Source organism: Diabrotica virgifera, chromosome 7, assembly GCF_917563875.1.
Source record: "Diabrotica virgifera virgifera chromosome 7, PGI_DIABVI_V3a".
NCBI lineage: Eukaryota > Metazoa > Arthropoda > Insecta > Coleoptera > Chrysomelidae > Diabrotica > Diabrotica virgifera.
This window is the reverse complement of record NC_065449.1, coordinates 238,114,344-238,134,573: the sequence shown is the minus strand read 5'-3', so window position 1 is coordinate 238,134,573 and position 20,230 is coordinate 238,114,344. Positions and strand designations below refer to the sequence as shown.

The window sequence follows — 20,230 nt, the reverse complement described above, 5'->3', positions numbered from 1 at the left end:
AACGAGAAAGAGAAAACTTTTATAACCAAAAAAACTGGTTCTCAAAAAGATTCAGGGTTGAAAAAAAAACATGTTTTTTTTATTTTATACAAAACAAACGTTTTTTTTTGTTTTAAACGGTTTTTTTTTTGTTTTAAACATGTTTTATTTTTCGTTTTTATATTACGTGTTTTAAACAAATAAAACGTAGAAAAAAACATTGTTTAAATCATATTTCTTAAAATGAGAAGGATCTGTTCGATATAGAAGTGCCAGAAATAAAGAGCAGTGTCAAAAAATTGCAAATATTTCAGAAATGTACATTTTGCTAGCGCAAAATTGCGAGAAGCTGGTGATTTTGCTCTTGTAATGCATTAGGATGTTCGTTGGAATACTTTATCGGAATGCTTAGAAAGTTAGTTGAAAAACTGGCCAATATTATTTCACATTTGCTCTAAAACTCTAAACAATAAAATAAGTATTAAAAAAATTGGAAAAAAATCCTTTGTAAAAGGTATAAATTTTTTTTATTAAGATTTTTTAAAAGGGCTACATCACATGGCAACCAGGATAATGCCCTGAGGTAATGTATTGAAATTTCCCAACACGTGGGATCCAAATTGAGTTGTTTATATTTCAATGACTTAATGGCAACTGAATACGAAATGAGTGATGTTTCTGAAAAAACCACAACTCAATTTGGATCCCACGTGTTGGGAAATTTCAATACATTACCTCAGGGCATTATCCTGGTTGTCATGTGACCATCACAGGGCTTTTTATTGAAGTATGCACTTTTAAGGCATCTATATTACATGTAAAGGGTTTTTATCCGGATATTTTTCTTTTGTGGCTCAGCTAGCATCCAGTTTATCTAACACTGATGATGACTTTTTATAAAAATCGAAAACGTTTTGTTGTGATGTAGCCCTTTTAAGGGATTTTAATAAAAAAAAATTATACCTTTTACAAAGGTTTTTTTTCCAATTTTGTGGTTGATGGTATACAGCCAACTACAGGTTGTGGATTTTTAGAATAAGTATTGATAAAGATGTAACAAAGCTTGTAAATGATACAAAAATTAAGGTATATTGCAGTGCAGGGACAAAGTCCAAACAAATACTTGCACTAAATGAGAGGCTACAGAGATATGGCTAGAACTTCTGGAAGCATTCGAGACTGAACACGCAAATGGCGAATTTTTGGTAAATGATACGAACAAAGTCAAGGAGTTTATGAAAATGGCTTTGATCCTGACTCATTTCTTGACAAGTTTGCTTGCTCATCGCTTTAGTGGAAATAAATTTAGTCAAGAGCAAATAAAAACTGGTACGGAATATGTAGAAACTTCACTTTACATCCAGAAGCATTGCCAATGGTTCGAGTTTGGCAAGCGAGGCGAGAGGTCGTGTGGCAGGTGTATTGGCGATAAGGTAATTTCGAATTCGAAACCTATCACAATAAAAACACCGGTTTTTTAAAAGACCTATCGTTATCGATAATCGTTAAACTTAAAAAGCGTTCTTGTGCGAAATAAAAATAAACTTCTAAGTGTATAATAATAATATTTATATTAGTGCTGAGGTTAACATTTAATTTAAAATGGCCAGTGGCGGAACAGGAACAATCCGAAAGGAAACCTATAGAAAGAATGAAGAACTATCTGATAGTGGCGACGAAGAATCTAAGAAGAAAAAATATAAAGAAGATAAATTATATTTTGAAAAGAGTAACCTGACGAGACGAACACCGAATAAAAGCAACGACACAAATGAAGAGATGATAAAAATGATGCGGGAAGTTATGTGGAAAAATGATGAAATGATGGCAGAAATAAGAACCATACGGAAAGACCAAAAAGAAACGATGGAATATATTAAGGAGCTGAAAGAAAAAAAACGAAAAATTGGAAGAAGGTTTAAAAATGGCAAACAATAGAATAGAACAATTGGAAAAAGATAGACGGAGAAATAATATAGTATTAAAAGGCCTAACACTAGATGCTACCGACGGAAAGCCTGTAAAGGAGTCAGTAGAACACTTCATAGGAAGAAATCTGAAATTAGAGGTCAGACTGAGAGGAGCGGTGAAGATCGGCGACCAAATCTTTGTAGCAGAAATGGAAAACGTAACGGATAAGATGAGTGTACTAAAAAACAAAGGAAAACTGAAAAATCTACAGGGACAAAAGGTGTATATAGAATCAGATTTAACAAGAAAGGAAAGGGAAATACAAGCAAAAATTAGGAAAATGGCAAAAGAAGAAAAAGACAAAGGTAATACTACGAAGATAGGATATATGAAACTGGAGATTAATGGAAAGGAGTGGAAATGGGACCATAATAAAGAGAAACTTATACTAACTCACAGAAATATCGGGGAAGGGACTTCAAAAAACTAAAAGAAAATAATGAGACCGGACCCACAACAATGACAACCAAGGCAATGAATGGGAAAAGCGATAGGGAAAAAGATGATGCAAAGGTAAACAAGGATGAAAATAGGAAAAAGGGGAAAGCTAGATTGCAGAAAAAAGGAGAGATAAAAATGGGAACATGGAATGTGAGAAGCATCAATGGAAAAGAGGAAGAACTGGTAGAAGATATGATAAGACAAAAAATAGAAATACTAGGAATAACAGAAACGAAGATGAAAGGAAAAGGTCTTAAGAAAATACACAAAGGATATTGGTTACTTTGGGTAGGAGCGGATACAAAAGAGAGAGCAAAAGAAGGAGTCGGGATAATAATTGCACCGAATAGACTACAACACGTTATAGAAGAAACATATGTTAACCAGAGAATATTATCGGTGAAAATTAAACTGATGGACGAAGAAATATGGACAATAATAACAGCCTACGGAGTAAATGAAGATGCAAGAAAGGAAGAGAAAGATAAATTTTTCGAGGAGCTCCAAATGCAAATTGATAATGGGGAAGAAAACATAATTGTAATGGGAGATCTAAACGGTAGAGTCGGAAACAACAACAGCGGAATAGAGGAGGGCATGGGAAAAGAAGGAGAAGAAATGCTAAACAGAAATGGTGAAAGAATAATAGAAATATGTATGGAGAATAAACTAGTTATAACAAATACAAAATTTAAACATAAAGAAGTACACAAATACACGAGAGTACAAGACAGCAGAAACGAAAAATCAATCATAGATTACTTTTTGGTAAGCAGCAACAAATGGAAAAGAGTACAGGATACGAAAGTGAAAAGAGGCTCGGAGATTGGCAGTGACCACCATCTAGTAATAATGAGAATGAGAACAACAGAGGAAAAAGAAGAAAAGAGAAGAAAGGTAGTAAATGAAAAAATAAAAAGTTACAAATTAAAAGAGGAAATATATAAGAAGAAATTCCAAGAAAAATTAGATAATACTTTGAAAGGTAGGGCAAAAAATACAAATATAGAAAAAAAATGGGAATATCTAAAAACCAGCATAATCAAAGCAGCTGAGGAAACTTGCGGGAAAGCAAAAATAGCAAACACTAACATGAGGAGAACAGAATGGTGGACGGAAGAAATACGAGAGAAAATAAAGAACAAAAAAGACAAATGGAAAAGATACCTAAGCACAAAACACCCGGAAGATTACGAAGCATATAAAGAAAAAAGGAAAGAGGTTAAAATAGCGGTGAAAGCAGGAAAGGAAAGGTCATGGGAGATATTTGGACAAAAAATGACAAAAAATTATAGGGAAAACCAAAAACTCTTCTACGGCGCATTAAAACAACTCAGACAAAAGAAAGAGCACACGATGCCGAATATAAAAGACAAGAATGGAAACGTACTAACAGAAGAAAAACAAATAATGGAAAGATGGAGAGAACATTTCAAAGAGCTAACTCATGTAGACAAGGACAACATAGGGGAGATACAAGAAAGGAATGAAGAACAACAAGTGGAATCCATAACAAGAGAGGAATTAGAGAAAGCAATAGAAAGAGTAAAACTGGGCAAAGCACCAGGCAAGGATCATATCACCCCGGAAATGATAAAATTCATGGGGACAGAGGGAATGGATAGCATGAAAGAACTAATGAATGATATCATAAATAGAGCAGAATTACCAAAGGACTGGAAGAAAGACATTATATTACCAATACACAAAAAGGGAGACAAGAGAAACTGTAATAATTACCGAGGTATCACCATATCAAGTATCCCTGGGAAGGTATTAGCAAGAATACTAGAGACAAGAATAAAAACACAAATAGAAACAACTATGGAAGACACACAGTGTGGATTCAGGAAGGACAGAAGCACGCAAGACCTAATATTCACATTAAGACAAGTAAGTGAGAAGGTAATCAAGAAAAATAGAGAGATACATATGTGCTTCATTGACCTGGAAAAGGCGTTTGACAGAATCCGAAGAAAGGACGTTTGGAAGACACTAACAGAAAGGGGAGTCGACAGACACATAATAGAAGTAATAAAGGATATGTACAAAAATAATACAAATACAGTAAGAACCAATAACGAGGAATCCAGAGAATTTTCTACAAGTCAAGGCGTCAAACAGGGATGCGTGCTGAGTCCACTGCTATTCTCAGTGGTACTGGATGAAGCGATAAAGAAAGCCAAGAGAAGAATGAGAAAACTAACATTAGGATACTGGCAAATGAAACAGACTCAACTATCGGAGCTACTATTTGCAGACGACATGGTATTGATAGCAGAAAACAGAGAAGACTTACAGAACAATCTTGAAATCCTAGAAGAAGAACTATCAAACATAAATATGAAAATTAATACAGAGAAAACAAAAACAATGATAATTTCAAATACGAGGAAGACACACGCAATAGAATTAGACGGGAAACAACTAGAGCAAGTGGAATATTTTAAATACCTAGGAGTAATAATCGAATCAAATGGTAAACAAGACATGGAAATAAACGAGAGAATGGGACGAACAGGAAGCTTATTTAACACTATGAAAACAACATTTTTTGGGAAAAAAGGGATACCGGAAAAAGTAAAAACGGCAGTCGTTAAATCAGTAGTTAGACCAACAATCATGTATAGCAGCGAGACATGGACAGTGACGGGGAGACAAAAATCCAGAGTCAATGCTATGGAAATGAGGTTCCTGAGGAAAATAGCAAACAGAAAAAGGACAGACAAAATACGAAACGAAACAATTAGACAAAACCTAAAACTAGAACCAATCAATGAAAAAATAGTAGAAGGACAACTTAGATGGTTCGGGCACGTGTGTAGAATGTCGAACGAGAGGCTAACAAAACGAGTGTTCGAAACGAGAGTGCAGGGGAAAAACAAAAGAGGGAGACCAAGAGTTATGTGGGTAGATGAAATCAGGAAAGAAGTCGAGAAGAAGGGATTGACATTGGAAAGTGCAAGAAACCTAGCGCAAGATCGGAAAGCATGGAGACTACAATGCCAAACTCAACTCCACCAGCCTTACACCTAAAGGTAGAAAGGCTTAGGACTAAGTAAGTAAGTAAGCATTGCCAATTATTATTAATTACCACGCAAAGTGTGTACCCTTTAATCCATATATATTTTCTAAACATCTAATGTACAACCATTGGCATGGTGGCGTTCTATGGTCATACAACATAAAAAAACTCTTCTCATCATACGCTTTAGTCAATTCCAAACTATGTAACCGGCTAGGAAATGTCAAAGCTGCTAAGTTAGTTTCAATTTTTAAAGAGCTTAATTCATATTTATATATTATTCACAAAAAAAAACGAAAAAAAACGCTTGTTTAATTTAAGTGTTTTAAACATGTTTAAAACAGTTGTTTAAAACAAAATGTTTAAAACAAAACAACCCTGAAAAGATTACGAAAAGATTTTGGAAAAGGAAATGGCCGTTTATGAGACCGAACGAGTGAAAGGCGATCATTTATCCATGGTCTATGACTATTTGATAACCTTAAAACAGACTATCATAGAACCGGCTATATGCAGTTCTGTGCGAAATAAGTTAGGCCTATGTTTTTTAAGACCCCACTTCCAAAAAACTAAATAATTCATGTTTCTGTTGTTTAGAGATTTAGAATACAGATAACATTAAAATTGTGCTTTATTTTGATTCCACATTTTGCTGGATTCGCACTGGATCCAGCTGAATTCAGGCCAATCTTGCAAAAATCCAGCTGGATTGAAAATGCTGCTGGATTGCAATCCCTAAATATACTATACTAAATTTTAGTGAACTACAGAGGTATTTTCCTATCAAATATCAAGCGTATGTAGCATAAAGTTATTAAAAAAAAATTATGTATATGTTTTGTCAAGTGAGCTCTGAGGTCCATTATTACAAAAGCTCTGAGGCCCATTATTACAAAAGCTCTGAGGTCCATTATTACAAAATTTGGAGAAAAAATTATATTTTTATCGGTATAAAAGGTATATAGGGTTTCAATGTTATCAATGAGAAATTACAAAGTATGTGTTGTACTTTCATATGGCAGTGGAGTGCTAGGCCTCACCCGTCAGCTGGAGAAATAAAGGGTACCAACAAAACACTGTAATTTTAATAAGACTCCATGCATATTGACATTTTTATTTACACAAACACGTAATATCTAAGAAGACTTCCATATATTAAGAACAAACTCAAAACCTAGACGTTTAGAAAAACAATCATAAAAAATAACACAATAACACTAGAATTTTATTAAGAATCCATGCATACTGACATTAATATTTAAACAAACACTTCATATCAGTTAAAATTCACTTATTTGTGGAATGATTATATTGTAATGCAGATTCTCATGTAGTTAGAGTTAACTATAAGTTACCAAGCAAACAAATTCACAGACAACAAAGATAGCAAACTTATATCAATAACAATGTGTATGAAGTAGAAAGCAGAACACATTACTGAATATGTACTCAAGTTCTGTTAAAAAACTTGTGATACTTCCTAAAACATAATAGAATATACATATTTAACTTTAAATTGACATATAATAAGAATTTTTACAAAAAAAAACTAAGGTTTTTGGTTTAATTTGTATGGAAGTTTAGGTACATCAATAAATACAATGATTATGAGTGCTTATTTAGCAAAAACAATAAATATACTTGAACTTACAGACTTATCTCTGAATGATTATTTGTCAAAAATATTTGTTGAAGCATTAACAACAACCTTCAACCAGTCATTCTAATGTCAGAACTTAAAGATCTCTGTATTCTGATGTGTACTTTCTATTGTAACAAATAGCTTGAAACAAGAGAAGACAAACGTTAATTATGTTGTAGAATTAATTTATGTGTAAAATGCGAGCTCATTATGACCTGAAATCAGAAGATAACTGAATATTATCTAAAGTTCACAACACATTTATCTGGTATCCAAAATTAATGATGGGTTCAATATCTGTTCAAAAAAACAGAACTGATCATATCGCTAATATGAAAACTGCGTTCTTCACCTTAATTTCTCTAGCGTATTGGGACCGTGCAAGTTCGGCAAAGCGACCTCTATTTCTACGCTCTGTACTTTTATTCGCACTTTTAATTATATTGGCCAATTATATTAGTCCTGGTTGCTGGATAATTGTCAAGACCATAGTCCAAAAAAATAATAAGAAGAAAAAATAAGATGCAGGTTATGTTTAGCAAACGTAAACAATTGTATGTAGTAAATAAAATCAGTTATTAAAATGCACTACTGCAAGCAAAATACAATTAATTAAATTTACCTTTATATAATAATTGCATATCATATCAATATTGTGGAGCAATATATAATTTTTCTGCGTCAATGACAGAAGGTATGAAATATACGTCAATTTGACAATTTCAATTGACAATATGAATTATTTAAGATAGTTGCAATATTTCTCCGCGACTCGCGCACGGTCGTTTCTCGTTTCCCTTTCCAAGTACTTGCACACCGCGAATAGCGATGTGATTATAATTATATAAAGAAATATTGAAACAACAAAGAGGGGGGCGTATTGCAAACTCACTGATTAAACTGGAATTCAAGGGCGTTAGAGATTTAAGAAATCAGCTGACAGTTATAACAAAATGTCTGCATTTTGTTAGTAATTGATTCTAATCAACAGGTCTACCTGGAATCTTGTTTGTAGATTGTAGACTATCCAAGAGGATTTTGTAGAATACCAATGACGCATTTTGACAAGACCAGAAACATTGAACAAGGCTAACTCACCTATAAATCATGAATTTCTGGACTCCCTCTACGAGGTAACATGAAAATTGCATTTTGTGCATAATGAAAATGTATTTCCAAAGTACATAGAAAATGAAAAATTTGCATCTCAGAAAATATCGATAGGAATGAGTTCAATTTTGTTACTTGGGGGGGGGGGGGTTTTCGAGGTTGCTGAACACAAATATGGTAAAAACAATAGTCCTCGAGCTACCTGGTGAACAGTGTGGACCTCATCTCCTGGAGTTTCATATTAATTTCATTATAAATCATTCAATAGTCATTCTTCTGAAGTTGTTAAGGTCACTAAAGATGATTATGATAACATACAATGGTTCCTGAGCGACCTGGTGCACAGGGTGAAGCTGTTCTCCGGAGTTTTGTTATTTTGTTAAAAATTACAAAGTTTTTGTTGTACTTTCATATGGCAGTGGACTGATAGGCCCTACCCGTCAGCTGGAGAGTTAAAGGATAACAACCGAACGCTGTAATTTTACCGTGTATATTGACATTGTCATTTACACAAAACACTTCACATCACAGAAGAACTCCATAGGTCAAGAACAAATTCAAACTAGCCCTTTAGAAAAATGATATTAAAAAATAATACTACAACACTAGAATTTTATTAAGAATCCATGCATACTGACATTACTATTTAAACAAACACTTCATATCAGCTAAAATTCACTTATTTGTGGAATGATAATGTTGTAATTGTAATGCATATTCTCATGTAGTTAGAGTTAACTAAAAGTTACCAAGCAAACAAATTCACAGGCAACAAAGATAACAAGCTTATATCAATAACAATGTGTATGAGGTAGAAAGCAGAACATATTAGTGAATACTCAAGTACTGTTAAAAAACTTGTGATACTTTCTAAAACATAATAGACTACACACATTTAACTTTAAATTGACATAATATAGGAATTTCTACAAGAAAACTACGGTTTTTCATTTAATTTCTGTGGAAGGTTAGGTACATAAATAAATACAATGAATGGTGAATGAATTTAGTGTCCCCAGTCATATAAACCCAAATAAACAAAATACAATAAATATGGACTGCTTATTTAGCAAAACCAATAATTATTTTTTATTATTTCCTTGTATTTTGCATTTGAAAAATACAATTAGGATACTTGAACTTACAGACTTATCTCTGAATGATTATTTGTCAAAATATTTGTTGAATAAAGCATTAACAACAACCTTCAACCAGTCATTCTAATGTCAGAACTTAAAGAGCTCTGTATTCTGCATGTGTACTTTCTATTGTAACAAATAGCTTGAAACAAGAGAAGACAAACATTAATTATGTTGTAGAATTAATTTATGTGTAAAAAGCGAGCTCATTATGACCTGAAATCAGAAGATAACTGAATATTATCTAAAGTTCACAACACATTTATCTGGTATCCAAAATTAATGATGGGTTCAATATCTGTTCAAAAAAACAGAACTGATCATATCGCTAATATGAAAACTGCGTTCTTCACCTTAATTTCACTAGCATATAGCAATGTGATTATAATTATATAAAGAAATATTGAAACAATGAGGAGGGGGCATATTGCAAACTCACTGATTAAACTGGAATTCAAGGGCGTTAGAGATTTAAGGAATCAGCTGACAGTTATAACGAAATGTCTGCATTTTGTTAGTAATTGACTCTAATCAACAGGTCTACCAGGAATCAAGTTTGTAGACCATCCAAGAGGATTTTGTACAATACCAATGAAACATTTTGCCAAGACCAAAAACATTGAACAAGGCTAACTCACCTATAAATTATGAATTTCTGGACTCCCTCTACGAGGTAACTTGAAAATTGCATTTTTTTTTATTTATATATGGTTACAACCATTTACAGAAAAAAAAACAATAGATTAAAATATAAATTACATACAATATAGAGAACAAAAAATACATATTATCAATATAAATAAAATATGTTACCAATACAACTTACACAAATAATCATACCTAAGGACATTAATTAGTGTGGTCGGCGGACATAAGCAGACCAAGTCACTTTTGAGTTTATTATTATTATTATTTTTACAGCACAATAAGTCTTAGTTAATGTTTACTAAAACCTGACTCAAGAACTTGCTATAAGTTTGAAAAAGGTCAATGTTAAGGTGCTGGTTTGCTAGTCTGGCAGTTCTAGTGAGGAAGTTGTTAAGACCACAGTAAGTACAGTGGATTGGGTAATGGAAACTAACTGTAGCCCTGGTTGTTCTTAGTGGGACATGAATATTAATTTTTTTAAAAAGTTCTGGAGTTCCAGTTTTTCCATGTAGGATGTTGTGGAAAGTGATGAGATCCCTTCTCTTATCAAGAGCAGTGATCGGTGCCATATCCAGGATATTAAGAATGTCTGCATCATTGTAGTTGTCCAAGATATTGAGTCTATAAGCAATTTGCTTTAAAAATTTATGTTCAACTAACTGAAGAGCATTAGTATGCACCCCATAAAAAGGAGACCATACACAGGAGGCATACTCAAGATGGGGACGGACCAAGGCACAGTAGAGGGTTTTTAAAGCTGTAATATTTGTGAAGTCCTGGGTGCATCTTCTAATGAAACCAAGCATCTGGAAAGCCTTATTAACAACATTCTCCAGATGATGAGAAAGCTGTAAGTTTGTATCAAGGGTGACCCCCAAGTCTTTAAAAAGGGAAGTTCTTTTGAGAGTATAGTGACCAATATTGTAGTCAAAAACAATAGCATTTCTGGAACGGGAAAAAGTCATAGTTTTACATTTAGTTGGATTAAGTTCCATGCCATTTCTTTTACACCACTCTAGCAAGTTATTTAAATCGTACTGTAGTTTTTCACAATCGTCTGGGGATTTAATCACACAGCTTAATTTAAGATCATCAGCAAAGAGCAAAAATAAACTGATTGCGAAGCATTCATTTATGTCGCTTATGTAAATACAGTAGAACCCCGCAAATCCGAACCCCGCTAATCCGAACGTTCAGCAAATCCGAACCAATAGAAAGTGAAAAAAATTTAAAAATTCAAGACAAAAACTTAAAAGCATGTTTATTATATGTACAGAGTAAAACCAAAAAATTGAACAATATAGGATTAATAGAACTTTAGACATTTAAAATTTCTTAAAAATAAATAAATACTTTATACGTAGTGCTTATAAAGGTTAAATACAAACTTACTTCAGTTCTCTTGCAGTCAACTTCAGTCCAAAAATATTGTCCACACTCTTTCGTGAATGTTTTGCAACTCAAAATCAACGACAATGAAAGCTTTGAATTATTAGTTTGGGATAAATTTTGGATAATCCGAACTTTTCGGAATCTGGACAGGCTGTCCCCCCAATTAGTTCGGATTTGCGGGGTTCTACTGTATTAAACAAGAGTGGCCCAAGCTGAGAGCCTTGAGGCACTCCTGATGGAACTTGGATAATTTTAGAAAGAAAAGTGCCAATTTTAACAATCAGTCTACGATCAGATAAGTAGCTTTGGAACCATGACAATAAAGGCTCATCAATCCCAATCAGTTTTAACTTATGCAGCAAAATATTGTGTGGCACCCTGTCGAATGCCTTGGAAAAGTCAGTGTATATCGTATCCACTTGATACCCCTTCTCCAAGGTGTCCAGCAAGAAGTCCACCTGACTAAGAAGATTTAATTCTGTAGATTTTCGTGGTCTAAACCCAAACTGTTGTTGGACTAGTAGAGGTTCAAATAGAGGGGTTAGAAAGTCACATACCAGACTTTCAAAAACCTTGGGGATTGCACTGATTATACTGATAGGACGATAGTTTGTTACACACGTTTTGTCACCGAATTTAAAGATGGGCTTTAGAAAGCTGTCTTTCCAGTAGTCGGGGAAGATTCCAGTTTGGAGGGAGAGCTTGAAAATGTGGTACAGAGGTCTTGAAAGAATAAAGGAGCATTTTTTTAAGAATAAGGTAGGTAGCCCATCTGGTCCAGGCCCTTTGTTAACATCCAAAGAAGAGAGTTTACTAAATATATCTGATATTTTAGTATCAAGGTGTGGAATATGGTTATTGGATGTGGATATTTCATGAGCGAGAATATTAACATTATCATGTGAGTACACTGTCAAAAAAATAATCAGCAAACATGTTCGATATTTCCTCCCCAGAACAACTAGTCTTATCCAAATATTTAAGTGTATTTGGAAAAGAACTGCTTTTCCTTTTATTGTTAACAAATGACCAAAATTTTTTTATGTTAAAGCTAATAGCTGTTTCAGTACAGTGCACATATTATTAAGCATAGCATTCCTGCGTCAGATTTTTGCATAGTTGTCTCAACCTAGAAAACTCCCGATAGTCATCAGCTGACTGTGTTTGTTTATACCTTTTGTGCAATTTTTTCTTTTGAATAATACAATTTTTTAGTTCAACTGAGAACCATACCGGGAATTTTCTGCCCGAAAATTTCTTTTGTGGATATTGAAATGATAATTTTGTGCATAATGAAAATGTATTTCCAAAGTGAAAATAAAAAATTTGCAGCTCAGAAAATATCTACAGGAATGAGTTCAATTTTGTTACTTGGGGGGTTTTTGAGGTCGCTGAACTCAAATATTGTAAAAACAATAGTCCTCGAGCTACCTGGTGACCAGTGTGGACCTCATCTCCTGGAGTTTCATATTAATTTCATTATAAATCAGTCAATAGTCATTACTCTGGAGTTGCTAAGGTTGCTAAAGATGATTATGATAACATACAATGGTTCTTGACCTACTTGGTGCCCAGGGTGAAGCTGTTCTCATGTAGTTTTGTTAATTTGTTAAAAATTACAAAGTTTTTGTTGTACTTCACATGGCAGTGGACTAATAGGCCTCACCCGTCAGCTGGAGAGTTAATGGATAACAACCCAACGTTGTAATTTTAAGGTGTATAGGTATTGACATTATCATTTACTACACAAAACACTTCACATCACAGAAGAACTCCATAGGTCAAGAACAAATTCAAAGCCCTTTAGAAAAATAATATTAAAAAATAATACTACAACACTAGAATTTTATTAAGAATCCATGCATACTGACATTACTATTTAAACAAACACTTCATATCAGCTAAAATTCACTTATTTGTGGAATGATAATGTTGTAATGCATATTCTCATGTAGTTAGAGTTAACTAAAAGTTACCAAGCAAACAAATTCACAGGCACCAAAGATAACAAGCTTATATCAATAACAATGTGTATGAGGTAGAAAGCAGAACATATTAGTGAATACTCAAGTACTGTTAAAAAACTTGTGATACTTTCTAAAACATAATAGACTACACACATTTAACTTTAAATTGACATAATATAGGAATTTCTATAAAAAAACTAAGGTTTTTCATTTAATTTCTGTGGAAGGTTAGGTACATAAATAAATACAATGAATGGTGAATGGATTTAGTGTCCCCAGTCATATAAACCCAAATAAACAAAATACAATAAATATGACTGCTTATTTAGCAAAAGCAATAATTATTTTTTATTATTTCCTTGTATTTTGCACTTGAAAAATACAATTAGGATACTTGAACTTACAGACTTATCTCTGAATTCTGAATGATTATTTGTCAAAATATTTGTTGAATTAACAACAACCTTCAACCAGTCATTCTAATGTCAGAACTTAAAAAGCTCTGTATTCTGCATGTGTACTTTCTATTGTAACAAATAGCTTGAAACAAGAGAAGACAAACGTTAATTATGTTGTAGAATTAATTTATGTGTAAAAAGCGAGCTCATTATGACCTGAAATCAGCAGATAACTGAACATTATCTAAAGTTCACAACACATTTATCTGGTATCCAAAATTAATGATGGGTTCAAATGATCTGTTCAAAAAAACAGAACTGATCATATCGCTAATATGAAAACTGCGTTCTTCACCTTAATTTCACTAGAGTATAGCAATGTGATTATAATTATATAAAGAAATATTGAAACAACAAAGAGGGGGGCGTATTGCAAACTCACTGATTAAACTGGAATTCAAGGGCGTTAGAGATTTAAGAAATCAGCTGACAGTTATAACAAAATGTCTGCATTTTGTTAGTAATTGATTCTAATCAACAGGTCTACCAGGAATCTAGTTTGTAGACCCTCCAAGAGGATTTTGTAGAATACCAATGACGCATTTTGACAAGACCAAAAACATTGAACAAGGCTAACTCACCTATAAATTATGAATTTCTGGACTCCCTCTACGAGATCACGTATCACAAATATACAAAACACTTTCTTGCGACATAAAAACGCCTATTCGAATATAGTTTATCTACCTTAGCACCAATTTTATACACAAAAGATGAAAACGAGAGCAGACAAAAATGACACTTCTACTAAACGACGTCAACAAGGCTGCCAATATTTGAGTCATCAACTATTTGGTGAAATCTGACTACCAACTCATTTTTGCATGGGAAATTAATATCACAAAAATGACAAATGTGAATATTTAAGTAGTGCTAAAATATCACAGTTTATTTATACTATATCCCAACATTATTTTTTACAATAAAGTGTCTCTAATTATATGTAAATTTGGAATTTGAAAATCGTTTATCGATATTTACATTATTCTATCAAAACATGAAATGCAATCAGCATTACGTGCACGAAATGTTGGTTGCCGTCTAGAGGCGCAGAGATATCAATATGTACAAAATTCATTGTGACTTTAAAAATCCAGTTACTAATGTATTAAAGGAGCTATTTTTAGACCATCTCTTTTAGGGAACACGTTAAAACTGCAAAGAAATCGGGAGACTTCTGTCGTTGAGTTCATGGATAGTCTGTGGCTTATTTACTTTTTAAATAACCCCATAAAAATAATCTAGAGGTGTCAAATCTGAGGATTTTGCTGGCCATTCATGTATGTATTATGTATTGTACATCCAACCGATCATCATCATCATCATCATCGCCCACGGTGGCGCACTGAGGGGGGGGGGGGGGTTAAAACCCCTCTCAGAGCATATAGAAATATATTTAAAGAATAGTAGGAAAAAATCTTGTCTTTCACAAATAAAAAAATTTCGGTGCCCTAGCCAATCCACTCCAGAGGAAAATTCTAGGTGCGCCACTGATCACCCATCCCTTTGCGTCCACTGCTGGGCATAGGCCTCCCTCATTTTTGTCCATTGTGCTCTATTTTAAGCACTTTGCATCCAATTTTTTGACATTTTCTTGAGATCGTCAGTCCAACGAGTAGGTAAGGGGTCTTCCTCTATCTAACTGATACTCATACAAAAACAGAAAGAACTTTTAAAAACTTAAATAAAAACCAAATGGTCTATTTTATTTTCTCTTTATGTTCCTATCAACGCTTGTAATAAAAATGTTTCTGCATATTCAATTGTCAATATTGGCCATTAACGCAGGATCTATGCTGCACCGGTAAGTAATAAAAAACTGTAAAATTTGGTACCTACTATATCTTACATTACGGGGTGTCACAGACCACAGATATCTTTATGCTTACATACTTTACGCTTACATACTTTACTTATGCACAACAATTTACTTATACAAATCCACAAGGAAAAAACTTCTCCTGTAGCTGGCTGTATCTGTATACCATATATCGCAAAAAATTAAGCAAGGGAATTTTAATAAATTATATATCTACCTTTTATAAAGAATTTTAATTTATTTAATTTTTAAGGGAATTTTAATAAATTATATACCTTTTATAAAGGATTTTAAAGTACTACGTCACAATTGCAGAACTGTTTCGATCTTAATACAGATCATCATCAGTGCTGAACAGGATGTTTGGTGGCTTAGCATATGAACATCCTGTTCAGCACTAATGATGATCTGTATTAAGATCGAAAACGTTCTGCATATTTGATGTAGACCTTTAAGAGAATTTTAATTACCAGAGAACGGCCGTTCACGCCAGTGGCGCACACCCACACCCCCCTACACGCGACACAATAATACACGAAATTTTCGATTTTCTAAATCTGACGGAATTGAAAATTGTGCCAACCCCCATTTTAAAGTTAAGGAAAAGACTCACCCATTCATATGTCAACCATCCATTTTGGTTCAAGGGTGTGGATTTTACGGCCCTTCCTATTTACCCACATAACAATGATGTTCGCATCATGTTCTAAGCATATCCTGCCAACATTCGTCGAAGTATATCCTTTTTAGTATATGCGTAGTACAAGCATAGCATGTACCATAAAAAACATTCTAAATTTCATGTTCTTTGCATGTGCTTCGAAGAATATTCTTGCACCGAATATACTGAGCACATTCGTGTACGTAGTATCTCGGAATGTTCGTAAAAGTTTATTCTTAGAATATACCTTAATCGAATATTCTTAGTATATGCGTAAGTATATGCAAAAGTATATGCTTAACACATACTTGTATATACTTTTAAAATATCTTAAAAAGAATATACTGTATGTACCTATAGGAAGAAGAATAATGTTAGCCTATAGATTATCAACTTCGCGTTAAGAATAATTAATCAAATTTAGGTATTTTGGTAGGTACTACTGAACTATCTAATTCATCATTTTTTTTAAACCGTTTTAATTGTATGGTAAAAAAGTTTAAAACTTAATTCTATTGAAGAAAAATGAGAAATTCTCGTTTCGTTTTCAATTGAAATGAATACACCATTTTGATTTGAGTTTATACCATAAAAATATTTTTACCTATAATTTTCGGGAATCCGGAAACAGCCATTCATTGTTATTCTGACCCTTGCATTGCATATTTTATACCTGCACAAGGGAAGGGGGTAGGTAACAAAAAGGCAAAATATGAAAATAATTTCCAGTACAGTTAAGGCATTTATGTCTACGCTGTGAGGAAGAAGCGACTGTATTTCTAGCTACAAGGACTAAAACATTTTAAGAACATAAAAAGCAGCTTGAAAATAATAAATTCATATTGGTACTTCAATATTTCCTAAATACCTAGTAAGTAAAAGTATGTATAATGTATATAGATACCTATAAATTTTAGTAATTTACATACATATTATATTATATATTTGGCTATTATATAATTATATAAGCAGCATTTTTATTTTGATGTGCACATAATAACTAAATATATTACTTATATTTTATATATAGGCTACTTACCCATATAATATTTATTATACATAGGTACCTATATAACTAACTAAAGTTTATACATTTTATACTTACTTTTTACGTAATATTGTAGAATGCAATAACTATACATTCTCATATGCAATTAGAATATGTAAATATAATATATTAGTAGAACCTAGGATGAGATTGGGTGATGTTGAAAACATACTTCTGAGAAATATAGCACATCCTTGGAATATTCTTCCCATATACTAAAAATATGTGCGATAGTACATTCTAAGTATATACATAGAAGGTATATAGCACTTCCTTGGAATATTCTTCCCATATACTAAAAATATGTGCCCTAGTACATTCTAAGTATGTAACTAGAAGGTATATAACACTTCCTTGGAATATTCTTCCCATATACTAAAAATATGTGCGATAGTACATTCTAAGTATATAAATAGAAGGTTTATAGCACCTCCTTAGAATCTTCTAAAAAGTATGTTCTTGGTATATACTGAAAAGAAGTGCGGTAGTACATTCTAAGTATATACATAGAACGTTTAAGTACTGTAATGTAGTATATACTCAGTATATGCTCTGCACATTCGCAATGGTAATTACGCATATTCTAAGTATATACTTTTTCTGAAAAGTATGTTCTATGAATCTACTAAGAACATGAAATTGTTATGTGGGTAGGGCCTGTTTTTCATTATCGTCCCAAAAACTTCGAAAATTTAAGTCCCGCCTTTGCGGCTTCTAATAGTACTGATCATTATACCTTTTCAACGCATGTCTAATTTTGAAAATCTATTATACCATTCAAAAGTTATCGAGCTCAGAAATATGACTCAATTTCTATTTAAAAAATGGAACATGTTTGTGGATATGTATGTATGTGTGTTTAAAAGTTAAACCGATTTGAATTTTTTTTCTGTGTTTGAAGAGGGGGTGAGGGCCGATTCAGAACCGGTGTAGTTTGTGACTTTTGATTGACCACCCATAAGCCAACTATAGGACTTGGTAGGTACAAAACGGCATATTATTTTGTGGTATATATCTTCGGTTCAAGAAGGGACAGGAGAACCTCAAATACACCAAATCAATAGTGTTGAGATCAGCTTTCAAATGGTGTTTAAGCCGTCAGGATCAGATATACACACGGCTCAGTATCGCTGAAAAACTGAAAATTTTGGTTTTTTGACAATTACTCAAAATTTCAACCTACGAATTGCGCCAATAACTGAGTGTTTGTAGAAGGACTCTAGACGAATCTGACGATGTATAGGTACCTGATATCCGGGGAAATTCGAATTTTTAAGTTATAGGCTTCATAAGTATGATCAAATCTATTTCCTATGGGAAAAACGGTTTTTCGAGCTCAATAATTCCTGTAATAGCTTCAGTTATCATACTTGACCTTAGATGCATCAGACACTACTTGTCAATACGTTTCAAACCCATGTTTAGTGATCAAAATCAGTTAAACCGTTTAGAAATTATTAAGCTACAAATAGTCCTGTCGCCAGGGGGGGTACAACGGCCTTCTTAATTTAGATGGACTTACCCAAGTTTTTTTTATGTATTTTGGCCCGTAGAACACGAATTTTTTGGGTAACAGTTGATCCGGATGTCGATAAGATTGTTATAAACAAAGAAGTTGAGGAATTACATAACAACGATTTCTCGCACAACAAAACATTTTTTTGTATTTTTTGGGTCATTCTAACCAAAAAATGTTCCTACAAGTTTTTTCGTAGGATGCATAGTTTTCGAGATAAACGCGGTTGAACTTTCAAAAAATAGAAAAATTGCAATTTTTGAACCAGAATAACCTTTGAATAAAAAATAAAATAGCAATTCTGCTTACCGCCTTTAAAAGTTTGAGTCAAATTATATCTGTTTTGAATATTTGCATTGCTAAAAATTTACTTTTTGATTGTTAAAAAAAGCTATAAACACATAGTGTTTCCCGTGCCTAATATATGCGTTTTAACGCATGCTACGTAGAAATAGCCCCGCTTGCACTTTTAACTCTTTTACCCACTCGTTCGATTTTAAATGAGAAATCATTGAAAACATCACTCAAGCACTAGGTGTTTATAGCTTTTTTTAACAGTAAAATAATAAATTTTTAGCAGTACAAATAATTCAAACCGATATAATTTGACTTGAACTTTCAAATGCGATAAGCAGAATTGCTAGTTTATTTTTTAATCAAAAGTTATTCGGGTTCAAAAATTGCAATTTTTCGATTTTTTGAAAGGTCAACCGCGTTTATCTCGAAAACTATGCATCCTACGAAAAAATTTGTAAGAACATTTTTTGGTTAGAATGGCCCAAAAAATACAAAAAAAGTTTTGTTTTGCGAGAAATCGCTGTTATGTGATTCCTCAACTTCTTGGTTTATAACAATCTTATCGACATCCGGATCAACTGTTACCCAAAAAATTCGTATTCTACAGGTCAAAATACATAAAAAAAAAAGAATGTGTGTGTACTTTGTACGCACGTAAGAAGTTATACTTCTATTATATGATTTAAACGAAATTAATATACTCTTTATTTATATTTTGTTTAAATATTAAACTAATTTATACTTACTACTTCTCAAACATTTTTATTGGAACAGTGCCAAAAATTAAAATAATAAAAGAATAAAACACACACAAACACATTAAACAAGCCACAAATGATGTCTGAACATTAATTGTCGAAAATTTTTTTAACTAAATACGAATTTTCTGAAAATACAATTATATAATAAATATACTTACAATCATAAAATGTATTAAAAAAACAAAAAAGAAAGTTTCTATTGGGACTCGACCCAGCGCTGATAAGAGCGGTTGGTATTGGAATTCATTCGCCTTCTCCGCTTAGCCACGGACACTATGTGTCATTATTTACGAAGATCAACTAACTAAACGGATTAAACTTGTGATATTTTGATATTTTGAAAATTGATCAAATTA

The 20,230-nt window shown here is 32.8% G+C and overlaps 1 protein-coding gene across 4 annotated transcripts in view; it reads right to left on the bottom strand.

The window, feature by feature from the left end:
- LOC114327875 (ras-related protein Rab-5B) overlaps positions 1-14,570 on the bottom strand; it is a 94,438-nt gene extending 79,868 nt beyond the window's left edge. Inside the window, exon 1 of one of the 4 annotated variants that reach the window (XM_028276592.2) lies at positions 14,354-14,570. The gene's annotated coding sequence lies outside the window, so the exon portion shown is untranslated. Of the gene's footprint in view, positions 1-9,941; positions 9,988-14,349 lie in introns of those variants that run through there. The other 3 variants (XM_050656358.1, XM_028276600.2, XM_050656359.1) reach the window with 3 other exon arrangements.
- Between the last annotated feature and the right edge of the window lie 5,660 nt (positions 14,571-20,230).